Consider the following 15444-nt stretch of genomic DNA (forward strand, 5'->3'; position numbering starts at 1 on the left):
TATATATATATATATATATATATATATATATATATATATATATACATATACATACACACACACACATACATATACACACATATACATCTATATGTATGTATACACACATATACACATACATATATACACATATATACATATATATGTGTGTGTGTATATATCTATATATCTATATATCCTTCATATCTAGCAGGAGCAAAAGCATCCTTTCCCTCATTATAGAAGTAGTGTCCTGAGTTATTGTAATTGGGCTATCTTGGAATCAATAATTAAAACCAGGAGATGGATTCCAGAGAACTGAGACTTGGGTTATAGTTTCTTATCTCTGAATTGATTGTATGATGTTGAGAATGGAATTTTCCTGTTGGACTTAAGACAATTAGATTTCACCTCCGGTATTGGTGGTGAGGTCTGTTTCAACCAAAAAGCTTTACTATTACACATGGTGGGGTATGGAATAGATTGCTCTTAAAACATACTGCACACAATGGGCCTGTAACCCTCTTCTTTCCTAGTGTGTATATATATATATATTTGGTATTGGGGATTGAACCTAGAGCCTCTAGCATGCTAGGCAAATGCCCCACCACTGAATTATTTCCTTGTCCCCTTCTTTTATAGTATTAAGGTAACTAGCCTCTTTTTCCTCCATGCATTCCTGTTTTTATTAAAACCATAAGACATGTATATTCTCAGGATTCTAAGTTGAAAAAGTGTGTTTACACTGCTTATTATTTATAGAGGCCTTTCATATTACTCCTCAGATTGCAAGAAAGATGTAGATGGAGGAGAGAGGGTGGAAAGGGAGAGGGGAAAGAGAGGGTGGGGAGGGAAAGGGAAATAGTATGGGGACAGAGAATGGGAATGAGAGAATGAATTTTGTGCATGTTGAGAGAAGCAAATGAACTTTAGAATATTGTACCCCACTCTTAACATATCTGACCTCAGTGCTATTCTGTTCCCTGTAGGGGCCCTTATTAACTGATATGTATCCTCCTGGATTGTTTTTTACATTTACATATACAGTCAGCCCTCTGAATCCGTGGGTTATCATCATCATCAGTAGATTCAGCCTATCTTGGATCAAAAATATTCATAAAAAAATTGTGTCTGTACTGAGCCATTTTTTTCCTTTCATTATTTCCTTAACAATATAGTATAACAACTACCTGGCATTTACATCGTATTAGGTATTATAAGTCATATAGAGATATAATATATATAGGCTATATTGCAAATACACCACCATTTTATATGGGACTTGAGTATCTACTCATTTTGGTATGTGGGGGGTGGTCCTGGAACTAATCGCCCATAAGTACTGAGGGGCAACTATACACAGAATTTCATCTTATATTAAAATTTAAATGGTAACTATTGATGACAGTTTTTCCCTTTTCACTTAGCACATATCATAGAGAACTTGTTAATACATAGTTCTGTTTTCTTTTACTGTCTGCTTAGTTTGCTATATGTGGATGTGTCATTGTTTAGCTATTAATTTACTAATTGCTTTCAGTATTTTTGCTACTATAAATAGTAATGAGCAACCTTTGCTTTTTTGTGTATATATGCCAGTATTTCCTAGCGTAGATGTAGTTGCTAATTTGAAGGTTATGCAGATTTAACTTTTGGTGTCTTCTACAAAACATCTCTCAAAATGGTAGGACTAGTTTTTTGCTCTCTTGCAAACACTGTATATGATCAGTTTTTTAAATTTTTGCCAATAATGGGATAGCTAGTTGTGTTGACCCCATTTATTGAACAGTTTGAACAGTGATTAGAATGCTTCCTTTATCCTATGTCAAGATTCCATATTTACCAGATCTATTTCTGGAGATGGTATGGTATGTTGTATTTATTTATTTAGTACGTATTTTTAAGGTATACAATATTAAGTTTTGAAATACGTGGAATGAAATGATTACTAATGGTTAAGCAAACTAATATCCATCAGCTTCTGCAGTTACCTTTTATTTTCTTTATTTGGTAAGAGCATCTAAAATCTACTCACTTCATAAAACTTCAGTGTACTATGTAATGTACATGAAAACTGTAGTTTTCATGTTATATCTTAGATCTTTAGACTTATTTATTTTTTGTAACTAAGTTTGTACCCTTTGACCTTCCTTCTTCTCTTTTCCTTCCTCTCCTTACTCTAGTAGTCAGGGTCTAATGTTTGTTTCTAAGTATTTGAACTTTCTAAAGATTCTATATTTAAGTGAGATCATGCCATGTTTTTCCTTTTGATTCTGACTTATTTCTTACTTATGTTAAATAGTATTCTCCAGGTATATACATATTGTTACAAATGGCAGTATTTCTATCTTATTGAAGTCTGAATAATATTCTATTTTGTGTGTGTGTGTGTGTGTGTGTGTGTGTATCACAATTTCTTTATCCATTCATTCCTTGATGGACACTTAGATTACTTCCATACCTTAGCTATTGTGAATAATGCTGCAGAATGTGGAAGCTGAGATATCTCTATGAAGTGCTGATTTTTTTGGGGGGGGAGTAGGCACTAGGATTGAACCCAGTGGTGCTTAACCATTGAACCACATCCCCAGCCCTTTTTATATTTTATTTAGAGAAAGGGTCTCACTGAATTGCTTAGTTCCTCACTAAGATGCTGAGGCTGGTTTTGACTTTGCGATTCTCCTGCCTTAGCCTCCTGTGCTGCTGGGTCATCGTGGTTTTGATTTGCATTTCCCTGATGATTACTGATGCTGAGCACCTTTTCATATACTGTTTGGTCATTTTTGTATCTGATTTGGAAAAATCTATATTCCAAGTTCTTTGCCCATTTTTAAATTGTTATTTGCTTGTGAGTTTATGAGTTTCTAATATATTTTGGATACTAATTATTTATTATATATATGATTTGAAAAATTTTTTTCATTCTCTAGGCTTTCTTTTTATTTTGTTGATTGTTGCCTTGCTATTCAGAAGCCTTTTAACTTGATGTAGTCTTACTTGTTTATTTTTACTTTTATTGCCTGAACTTTTGATGTGATATTCAAAACATTGTGGCCCAGACCAGTTATCAAGGAACTTTTCTTTTTTTTCTTTTAGTTTTAGGTCTTTAATCCATTTTGTGTTGATTTTTATGTATGGTATAATATAAGCATTCAGTTTATTATTTGTGTTTGTGTGGTGGTAGGGGTTGAACCCAGGGTCTTAAACGTGCAAGGCAGGTGCCCTACCTCCTATGTCCCCAGCCCTAGGTTTATTCTTTTGGATGTGGATATCTACTTTCTTTCTTTCTTTTTGTTTTTTTTAATATTTATTTATTTTTTGTAGCTGTACACAATAACTTTTATTTATTTTTATGTGGTGCTGAGGATCAAACCCAGGGCCTTGCACATTCGAGGCGAGTGCTCTACCACTGAGCCATAACCCAGCCCCATGGATATCTACTTTCTAAGTACCATTTCTTTATTTATTTAACTTTTTTTTTTTAATTGTTGTACTAGGAATTGAACCCAGGGCTTCAAACATGCTAGAGAAGCTAGAGAAGTGCTCTACCACTGAGCTGCACTCCCCAGCCCTTTATTCATTTTATTTTGAGACAAGGCCTTGCCCAGGCTGGCCTTGAACTTTCGGTCCTCCTCCCTCAGGATTCTAAGTAACTGGAATTGCAGGTGTTTACCACTAGGCCTAGCTCCCAACATTTATTGAAGAGATTATTGAAGTGTCTTCTTGGAAACCTTTTCCAAAATTAATTTACTGTGTATGCTTTAGTTTATTTCTGACTTCTCTGTTGTGTTCCATTGGTCTTTGTGTCTGTTTTTATGCTAATGCCATACTGTTTTTATCACTATAGCTTAGTAATATAATTTGAAATCAGGAAGTTGAGATACCTCCAGCTTCATTTTTCCTTCTCTTTTTAATTTTCTGGGAATGTAGCTCAGTGGTAGGGGGTTTGCCTACCATGTGTGAGGCTCTGGCTTCTATCCCCAGCTTGGGGTGGGAAGGAATGTTTTGATTCTTTCAAAGCTTTTGTTCCATACCAATTTTGGAATTGATTTTTTTTTTTTTTTTTTAAATTCTGTGAGAAATGCCACTGGGATTTAAAAAAAAATACTTATTTTTTTAAAAATGTAGTTGGACACAATACCTTTGTTTTATTTATTTATTTTTATGTGGTACTGAGGATCGAACCCAGGGCCTCACACGCGATAGGTGAGTGCTCTACCACTGAGCCACAACCACAGCCCTGCCACTGGGATTTTGACAGGAATTGTGTTCACTTTGTATATCTCTTTAGGTTTTAACAATATTCATTCTCCTAATTCATGAACATGTGGTATCTTTTTTGGATCATCTTCAGTTTCTTTCATCATTATTTTATATTTTATAGTTTCATTTTGCAGGTTATTTGCTTACTTGATTAAATTTATTAAGTTCCTGAGTATGTTATGCTTTTTGATGTATCAAAAAACATCACAAATGATATGTTTTTCTCTTTTTGATAGAAGATTTTTGGTGTAAGGAAATACAACTGATTTTTTTTGTGTATTGATTTTGTATTCTACTTAACTGAATTCATTTATTAGTTCTTTCTTTTTTAAAAATATTTACTTTTTAGTTTTTTTTTTTAAGGTGGACACAATATCTTTATTTTATTTTTATGTGGTGCTGAGGATCGAACCCAGAGCCTCACGCATGCCAGGCAATTGCGCTACCACTTGAGCCACATCCCCAACCCTTAGTTCTTTTTTTTAATGGAGTCTTTAGGATTTTCTACATAAAGAATTGACTCAATATGTTTTGTTCCATTGATTTATTTCTCTATTTTTACATCAGTTCTACTATTTTGATTACTGTAGTTGTGTAGCATTTCATATTTGATAGTGTTTTCCCTTATTTGTGTTATTTTTCAAAAAAAAAATTACTTCTCTTGAGCTTTTTCTCTGTGAGCTTTTTCGTTTTTTTTTGTTTGTTTGTTTGTTTTTGTTTTTGTTTGTTTTGTGGTGCTGAGATGTAGTGAAGTATAGGTTTTTTGTCTCATTAAGAGTGAGACCCAAGGACAGAATTTAGTTTTTAAACTGGAAGAGCTCTCACAAAGGAGGGGTTCCAAATGAGTTGCCCTTCCCTGTGAACTTTAATATAAACTGTGTGGTTCTGTGAAAAAATCCTGCTGACAATTTTTTTCTTGGTATTATTTTTTTTGTACTTGGAATTGCACCCAGGGACACTTAATCACTGAACCATCCTCAGTCCTTTTTAATATTTTTATATTGAGACATTGTCTCATGAAGTTGTTTAGAATCTCCTAAATTGCTGAAGCTGCCCTTGAATTTGTGATCCTCCTGCCTCAATCTCCTGAGTCACTGGGATTACAGGTAAGTGCCAATCCCCTGGCCTTGGTATTACTTTTTGAGTGTATTGATTTAATTAGTATAGTTACAGTTCCTAATCTAGCCATCTAGGAAATCTTTGTCTTTTCTGGTCATTTACGTTTTTTGGTACTAGGGATTAAATGCAAGAGGCACTTTGCCACTGAGCTGTATTCCTAGTCCTTAAGTTTTATTTTGAGACGGTCTCAGCAAATTGCTGAGAACCATGCTAAATTGCTGAGGCTGGTCTTGAACCTGTGGTGCTCCTCCCTCGAACTCCTGAGTCTCTGGGTTATAGGCACACAATATCATGTTCAGCCTCCAGTCCTTTTTTGATGTCAGTAGTTGTCTTTAAAATTTTCTAGTTGTCTTTAAAATGGCCCTTATATTTTTTGTTGTTTATTCTAGGTAGGTGGTCATTTTTTTGCTGTTATTGATTTTAGATATAAATTTTGGATATAATTTGTGTAATTTAGATTTGGATATATTTGAATTTGATTTTGTGTATATATAGAAACTGCTTAATTTGCATATGAATGAAATTTGGTCACCTGTTAAATGAATAGGTAGAATTACCTTAAAGAGGTACTGGGGAATTTTTAAAATTTTTATTTTAGGAGACTTTAGTTCTTTGATAAAAGTTAAGGTGATCTTCCCCTTTGGCAAAATGCTTAATATGAGGAAAGATTAAGACAGAAGATACTTTTTGGACAATTTCTTCATGGAGAAATAAGAAATTAGGATGATTTCATATTCTTTTCTTTATGCCTTTGTTTCTGTCTGATTCCAGTGTTCTTGTCTCTGCATTCTTATAATCCCTTCTCCAGTTAGTTTTGTAGGTTAGCTATCAAGAGGATAGCAGAAATTCATCTTCTCTTTAGCTCTCTTTGAAGCTCAGATGCTGGAGGTATGGGACTTTCCTAGTCTGTAGTAGGAATAATAGAAGCCATCAGAAAAAATACCTCCTCCTGTAAATTTTGATGTGAAGCATGAGAAATCACCTCTTGATACCAGATCTCTCTCTCTCTCTCTCTCTCTCTCTCTTTGGCAGAGGATGGTGGTGGGGTATCAGGGATTGAACTCAGGGACACTCGACCACAGAGCTACATTCCCAGCCCTATTTTGTATTTTTGGTCTCACTGAGTTGTTTAGTGCCTCGCTTTTGCTGAGGCTGGCTTGAACTTGTGATCCTTCTGCCTTAGCCTCCCTGGCTACTATGATATAGATATGAGGCAGTACCCGTCCCACCCAGATCTATTTTTGCTGTTAATTCATAAACCAGAATCACTGAACTATAGGGGAATGGTAATTGGTCTGGAAAAGGAACTTTTTTCCTTGTAGGAGGTACACAAAAGGGCTGGGGTTGTGGCTCAGGGGTAAAGTGCTCCTGGGTTCAATCCCTGGTACCAAAACCAACCAACCAAAAAACAAAAAAATTACCAAATTGTGTTCCTGGTTTATGGGCAGTGTGGCTGGCTTTTCACTATGTTATAGCAGAGAGACAGAAGCTTTTATCTTTTCTCCTGTGCTACCATTTTAGTGGCATTTCATTTCATTCGTCCCATTTACACTTTATTTCACTTGGCTTTATTAATACAGAATTGTTCTTTAGATAATATTTGACATTTATGAAAATTTGTTAGGTACCTAGAAGAGCTAAATCTCTCAAAACATCCTACTACTTTTTATAATTACTATAGCTGACTCAATGCTAATAGATAGCTTTATTTAGTTTTTCTGATTGACTTGCTTGAGTTTTTTTTTTTAATATTTTATTTTTTAGTTTTCGGCAGACACAACATCTTTGTTTATATGTGGTGCTGAGGATCGAACCCGGGCCGCAAGCACGCTAGGCGAGCACGCTACCGCTTGAGCCACATCCCCAGCCCTTGCTTGAGTTTTTGGGAGAGAAGTTAAGATTATCAGAAATATAATAATAGATTGATCAAAAAGTCTTTTTAAAGGATTTAATGAAGAACTTTGTTAGAGATTCTTTAGTTTATCGCCATCTATCCTAGTTGGCGACCTAATGCTGGGTTCACAAGATCTGACTATTCCAGTAACTTAAGAAAACAACAGAGAAAGCACGCACACACACAGAAGTACCTTTTCAATAATCTGGGGACAGCTCTGGGACCTTACGGGTCTGTGGAAAAAGAGAGAGCCACTGGAATTCTTTATACTTATATAGGGGACATACAAGGGGAGGTTCCATGGAACATTCTATCCCAAAAAGGGCAAAGGGGTAGGATTACAAAGGAATAGGTAAGTGTAACTCAACCCCCTCAGGTGATGCCTATACCTGGAGCCACGCCTTGTTATCTGAGCTGGGGTAATGCCCAAGTTACTATGTGCCAGACTGTAGGCAATAATTGTTCAGAACCTGGTGCATCAGGACTTAAAGGCGTGTTCATCCAGGGCAGCTCCCAACATTAGTTCATCTATTTTCTTCCATCCTTTCTTATTTTTGGAATAAGTTCATAGAAAATTAAAAAAGGAATTCTTTTTTCTAAAAATATTTTTAATTGTAGATGGACATAATACCTTTATTTTATTTTTAAGTGGTGCTAGGATTCTACAAGTGCCTCATTACATGTGAGGCAGGCACTTAACCACTGCGCTACAACCCCAGCCCCTAAAAAGGAATTAAAAACAATTTTTTTTCCAGCTATCATTGGACATAATATCTTTGCTTAATTTTTTATGTGGTGCTGTGAATTGAACCCAGTGCCTCACACATGCTAGGCAAGTGCTCTACTGCAGAGTCACAACCCCAACCCTAAAAAGGAATTCTTAAAAGCAGTAGAGGGGACTGAGGTTGTGGCTCAGTGGTAGAGCCCTCGCCTAGTGCGTGGGAAACCCTGAGTTTGATCCTCAGCACCACATATAAATAAACAGAATAAAAGTATTGTGTCCACTTAAAAAGCAATACAAGACACAGGCTGGGGAATATAGCTCAGTTGATAGAGTGCTTGCCTCACATGCACAAGGCCCTGGGTTCCATCCCTGCACCACACACACAAAAAAGCAATACAGGACAATACCTTGTAAACAATTCCTTTTACAATAAAGATATAAATGATATACACATTAAGATTATGTATGTGTAGGTATGTATATGCGTGTGTATAGACATATATAAAGTAGTTGCTAGTATATTGTTAAGTATGTATAATATGCGTGGTTACATTTTCTGAAAATAATATAATAAATTAAAAGAAATCAGATTCAGCTTTTTTTTAAATGGGTACTGGGGATTGAACCCAGGGACACTTTTGTTTTGAGACAGAGTCTCATTAAGTTGCTTAGGGCCTCGCTAATTTGCTGAGGTTTGTAATCCTTCTGCTTTATCCTCTGGAGTTGGGGTTACAGGCATGCTCTACCATGCCCAACCCAGGCCCAGACTTTTTAAAATTCATTGCATCATTGATTAAATTTGAAAGTTTTTTTTGACTGGAAGTTGCCTCTCAATAAGAATAATATAATTATGTAGGTGAAATCCAAACCGTCTTAACCAAAAATAGGACATTGATAATAAAATTGAATTGCTAAAATATTTAGGTTGCTTTGATTTTATAAGCTTTCTGTGTTAGATTATTTTAAAATGCTTATTAATCTGGTCTTATAACTTTATTAGTTACTTATTTTTTTTTTTAGATGGACACAGTATCTTTATTTATTTTTATGTGGTGCTGAGGATTGAACCCAGTGCCTTACAGGTGCAAAGCAACCGCTCTACCACTGAGCTACAGCCCCAGCCCACTTTATCAGTTATTGAAGTTTCTTTTTCTGCATTTCTTTCTACCCATATCAAAAGCTGGGTGAGTACATGAATATTAGGTTATAGTTGGAAATTCCTAAATACGTTTTGTGAAGTATAGTTAAACAGAAAGTACATTAATGTTTAAATTCATTACTCCTTGAGTCAGGCCTGATGGGTAACAATGAAGTATTGTATTGGATAAATGAATGTATTTTTCTCTTTTCAGCTTGAATTTATCATTTAAAAGAACCTCTACTTGTTAAGCACTTAAATGGTTAATTAACTGTTAATTTATATACCTTGTCTAATTTGTGTGGTTTGTATCTATTTGTACCCGCAGATTCACAGATTTTTGATCCCTCTTAAGGGATTCCAGTATACTATAGGGGATGTGGTATAATAATGGTAAAGACCTATCAGTACTCCTACCAGTATTCCAACTCATAACTACAGTTTGAAAAATGTGACATCATGTTTATCATTGCTTATCTTCACATTAGCCCCATAGTCAACAAGATAAGTAACATAAATATATAAAAATAGCATTATCATAAGTAAAGTATTATAGTAATGGGAATATAACCCCATTTTCCAGATGAGGAAAATTTAGAAAAGCAAAGTGACTTACTCAAGTGGATGCTAAGTGATCAAGTGTCAAACATCATTTTCAAAAAAATTTAAAGACAGATTTAGTTTTTGTACTTAGGATTGAATCTGGGGGCGCTTAACCATTATCCACATCCCCAATTTGTTTTTGTTTTTATTCTTATTTTGAGACAGGGTCTCACTAAGTGGCTTGGGCCCTCACTAAGTTGCTGAGGCTGGCTTTGAACTTGCCATCATCCTGCCTCAGCCTCTCAAGCTGCTGGGATTATAAGCATGCACCACTGTGCCTGCCTATGACACATTCTTATACAAATATAGATAGAACACATTGTAGGATTCATTTTATTAATGAGGGAACTGGCAGCATGATAAAGTTGTTTCAAAGAGCAACAAAAATTATATGGATATTGGAGAAAGAAGTTTAGAATGAGTTTGCTAGTAAAACTAACCTTTGAGGTTATCTTTTCTACTGGATAGAATTCAGCTACATCTTTATTAGACAAAAACTTATGAGTTAAAATGAAACATATTGTCTGAATAATCAGTACATAACCAATTAAAAAATATTTTCTAATGAAATGATCTTTGGATGGCCTTGTGCTCTTAAGACATCGAAAGGAAATATAGTCTGTTTTACTTCTGAGTTTTCTGACACAAGCAGCACTGGGGCCTGGGTTTTCTGATTCCAAGTCCAGATTTCATTCTACTCTGCTTTTCTGCTTCTTTTTAGTATGATTTGTAATAATAGAGCAATCTACTAATTTTTGCAAAGTCAGCTAGCTATTCTTTGTTATTAATTTCCCTTTGTGCGTAGTGGTGGTAATTCAACTTTGTTCCTTAGAAAATCACTGTGAAACTTAATGAATGTTTGTAAAATTTGCATAAATGCCAAAGTGAGAAATTGAAATTATAGATTAAGTGTTGTGACTTCTGTCTTATGTTAGCAAATTTCAGAGTAGTTGTAAACATTCTTACCTTATGATTACGAAATCAGTACTTATAAAACCGTTTATTCCAAATATGTAAAGTTAGCCTTACATATCTGGAACCAAGTAGAATGGAACCATTTAAGGTAATAAGTGAAAAATTTGTCCACATGAAAAAATAAAACTGTGTATCAGAATTAAGCATTGAGTTATTTATTTAATTTTGTCCTGGACTTGAAATGGTCATCTAGATTGTGCCATTTAACTCTAACAGTGGCTTTTTAATTTTTTTTTTTAAATTTTAATGCTTTTAAAAAGAGAGTGGGGTACCTTATTCAGATTAGCCTGCAAGCAATTAGGCAAGCCAGTTACCATGGTAGTAGTAGGTATTAATTTCCTTACCTTAGTTAAAGGTTTAATAACCAAAGAAATGTCTAAGCTCATCCACTGAAACCCAACTTTTCTTTTGAGACTGGCATTAAGTATGTCCATTCTCTAGAAGTTGACTCTAAGTACAAAAATGTGTTTTTGAGATGAATCTACTCTGTCAGAGTGAGTTAGAGTGTGGTTTAAAAACTAATTAAAAAACTTCTCTCAGCTAATTTGTAATGTGATTGGTCTTAATGTTTCAAAATTTGGTCTAACTTAAATCTGAAAAAAAATATGAAATATTAGTAGTGTGATTTCCATTGACATAAACTAGAAATAACTTGTCCTACTATCACATTGCTGTCAAATTGAATCACTTAAAATGATTTTTCCAAGACATAATTCATAATTTCAACAGATAACCCCTCAACATTTAATTGGCTAATATCAGCCCTGTACAAAAGGTCTACTCATTTAGTTATCATGAAGCATGTTTTGCAATTAATTTATCAGAAAGTCTTTACCAAGAAGTTGCTTTCTTATTAGATATTTTATGGATTGTTACAGAGTTAAAAACTAGCTATAGTACACTATTAATAACACTATCATTGGACTGTTTCCTTCTATTCTTTGAGCATGTGGTCTATGTTATACACTAGGAATTGGAAACTGGACACTGGGCCACATTTGACCTGATGCTTGTTTTTGTGCTCATTTTGCTAAAATTTTAAGTGGTTGAAAAAGACAACAAAAGAAGAATAATATTTTTTAAAATTGGTATAAATTTAGCTTTCAATGTTCATAAAGTTTATTGTTATAATTGTGCTTATTTGACTGAATGTTTTTGATGGCTTTTGTGTTTTAATTTATTCTAATTAGTTACACAGGACAGTAGAATGCATTTTGATATATTGTACGCAAATGGAGCACAACTTCTCATTCTTCTGGCTCTACATAGTACAGACTCATTCCAGTAGTGTAATCATACATGTATATAGGGTAATAAAGTCTGTCACATTCTACCATCCTTCCCATCCCCACAGCCCCACCCCTCTTCTCATACCCCTCTACACAAACCAAAGTTACTTCATTCTTCCCTATCTCCCCTGTCCCACTGGATTAGCATCTGCTTATCAGAGAAAACATTTGGCTTTGGTTTTCTGGGATAAGCTTACTTTGCTTAGCATGATATTCTCTAGTTCCATTCATTCACCTGCAAATGCCATAATTTCATTCTATATATATATATATATATATATATATATATATTTGTAGTTGTACACAATAACTTTATTTATTTATTTTTATGTGGTGCTGAGGATCGAACTCAGGGCTTGCACGTGCGAGGCGAGTGCTCTATGGCTGAGCCATAACCCCAGCCCCAATTTCATTCTTTTAAGGCTGAGTAATATTCCATTGTGTATATGTACCACATTTTCTTTATCCATTCATTCTTTAGAAGGGTATCTAAGTTGGTTTCATAGTTTAGCTATTGTGAATTGAGCTGCTATAAACATTGATGTGGCTGTGTCACTCTAGTATGCTGACTTTTAAGTCATTTTGGTATAAGCTGAGGAGTGGGATAGCTGGGTCAAATGGTGGTTCCATTCCAATTTTTTTGAGGAATCTCCATATGGCTTTTCATAGTTATTGCACCAGTTTGCAATGTATGACTGTACCTTTTTCCCCCATATCCTTATCAACATTTGTTATTACTTGTATTCTTGATAATTGCCATTCTGACAAGAGTGAGATGAAATCTTATAGAGTAGTTTTGATTTGCATTTCTCTAATTACTAGAGATATTGAACTTTTTTCATGTACTTGTTGATTGATCATACATCTTCTTCTGTCAAGTGTCTGTTCAGCTTGTTAGCTCATTTATTGATTGGGTTGTTTGATTTTTGGTGTTAAGTTTTTTGAGTTCTTTATATATCCTGGAGATTAGTGCTCTATCTGATGTGGGTGTGGCAAAAATTTGCTTCTCAAATGTAGGCTCTCTTTTTATGTTACTAATTGTTTCCTTTGCTGAGAAGAAGCTTTTTAGTTTGAATCCATCTCATTTATTGATTCTTGATTTTATTTCTTGTACTTTAGGAGTTTTGTTAAGGAAGTCAAGTCCTAAGCCAACACGATAAAGATTTGGGCCTACTTTTTCTTCTGTTAGGTGCAGGGTCTCTGGTCTAGTGTCTAAGTCTTTGATCCATTTTGAGTTGATTTTTGTGCAGGATGAGAGAGAGAGAGAGGTTTTATTTCATTTTGCTACATATGGATTTCCAGTTTTCCCAGTACCATTTGTTGAAGAGGCTATCTTTTCTCCAGTGTATGTTTTTGGGTTTGTCTTTGTGTCTTCTATTTTGTTCCATTAGTCTACGTGTTTATTTTGGTGCCAATACTATGCCATATTTGTTACTATTGCTGTGTAGTATAGTTTAATGTCTGGTATTGTGATGCCTCCTGCTTCACTCTTCTTGCGGAGGATTTCTTTGGCTATTCTGGGTCTCTTATTTTCCCAAATGAATTTCATGATTGCTTTTTCTAGTTCTATAAGAATGTCATTGAGATTTTAAGAGGAATTGCATTAAATCTGTATAAGGCTTTTGTGTTATAATGGCAGACTTGAGTAGTTGTGACAAAAGTCCAGCTGGCTCACAAATCCTAGAATATTTATTGTCTGGCCCTTTAGAGAAAAAAGTTTGCTAATTCTTGTTCTTTAATATGAAAAATAGTCCGAGAAGGGCAATAGCTGGGTCAAATGGTGGTTCCATTCCCAGCTTTCCCAGGAATCTCCATACTTCTTTCCAAATTGGCCGCACCAATTTGCAGTCCCACCAGCAATGTACAAGTGTACCCTTTTCCCTGAAGACCTTAAAAGAGCGTACTATAGGGATACTGCTACTTCGATGTTCATAGCAGCACAATTCATAATAGCTAGACTGTAGAACCAACTTAGATGCCCTTCAATAGATGAATGGATTAAAAAATGTGGCATTTATACACAATGGAGTATTACTCAGCACTAAAAAATGACAAAATCATGGAATTTGCAGGGAAATGGATGGCATTAGAGCAGATTATGCTAAGTGAAGCTAGCCAATCCCTAAAAAACAAATGCCAAATGTCTTCTTTGATATAAGGAGAGTAACTAAGAACAGAGTAGGGAGGAAGAGCATGAGAAGAAGACTAACATTAAACAGGGACGAGAGGTGGGAGGGAAAGGGAGAGAGAAAGGAAATTGCATGGAAATGGAAGGAGACCCTCATGGTTATACAAAATTACATACAAGAGGAAGTGAGGGGAAAGGGAAAAAAAAAACAAGGGGAAATGAATTACAGTAGATGGGGTAGAGAGAGAAGATGGGAGGGGAGGGGAAAGGGGGATAGTAGAGGATAGGAAAGGCAACAGAATACAACAGACACTAGTATGGCAATATGTAAATCAGTGGATGTGTAACCGATGTGATTCTGCAATCTGTATACGGGGTAAAAATGGGAGTTCATAACCCACTTGAATCAAAGTGTGAAATATGATATGTCAAGAGCTTTGTAATGTTTTGAACAACCAATAAAATAAAAAAATAATGTGAAAAATAATTGTAGCCTTGATTGTTCATTTTATAAACCTTTTCCTCTTTTATTGGCATCCACCTTTTTTGGCCCCCTAATTAATAAAAGGAATGCATGTTCTATATTATAGAAGTTTGGAATATATAAGAAAGTACAGAGCAGAAACTTAAACACCATCTACAATTACTAAGATAACTAATAATATTTTGGTATACATTGTTTCACACTGTGTCTCTCTCTCATGCACATACATAAAATTAGAAAACTGTTTTTGAAGACTGCATTTTTTGTGTTTTATGGATGTACTGTAATTTTTTTATATAACTGTAATAATTGATTAAAGTCACTATGAGATTGAGCTAAGAAGCTAGTTAATAGGTTGCACAGTTAACATATTCCTGATGGCATACTATTTTCCAAATCAACTCTTTTTTTCTTGCTTGTATGAAACACTATGATAACGGATTAGTGAGAAGATTGTTTAATCAAAAAGGTGTTCATTTCAGACATGCATCCATAATTATTGATAGGGTCCTCAGAAGACTATAAAATCCTTAAAAAAAAAATCTGGAAGACATTATTTTCTTGGCAAAGAAGTTCTGAAACTAACCGGGGATGAACTCTTCAATGTAATAAATGAATACCTTAAAAACATACAAGATATGGTGCGGGGGCTGTGGCTCAGCGATAGAATGCTCACCTGGCATGTGCGAGGCTTTGGGTTCGATCCTCAGCACCACATAAAAATAAATAAATAAATAAACAAATAAATAAAGATATTGTGTCCAACTACAACTAAAAAAATATTTTAAAAAAACCCTACAAGATACATGAAACAGATAGGAAGTTACAAAGGTTTTTCATTAAGTTCT

General features: G+C 34.8%; 1 protein-coding gene across 9 annotated transcripts in view; it reads left to right on the plus strand.

Annotated features, from left to right (window-relative positions):
* Window positions 1–15444, plus strand: part of Wrn (WRN RecQ like helicase) — a 139864-nt gene that overhangs the window by 3504 nt on the left and 120916 nt on the right. The window contains exon 1 of one of the 9 annotated variants that reach the window (XM_048792756.1): window positions 9020–9163. The exons of the other annotated variants lie outside the window; for them this stretch is intronic. The gene's annotated coding sequence lies outside the window, so the exon portion shown is untranslated. Of the gene's footprint in view, window positions 1–9019; window positions 9164–15444 lie in introns of those variants that run through there. 9 annotated transcript variants of the gene reach the window in all.

Source organism: Marmota marmota, unplaced genomic scaffold (assembly GCF_001458135.2).
Source record: "Marmota marmota marmota unplaced genomic scaffold, marMar, whole genome shotgun sequence".
NCBI lineage: Eukaryota > Metazoa > Chordata > Mammalia > Rodentia > Sciuridae > Marmota > Marmota marmota.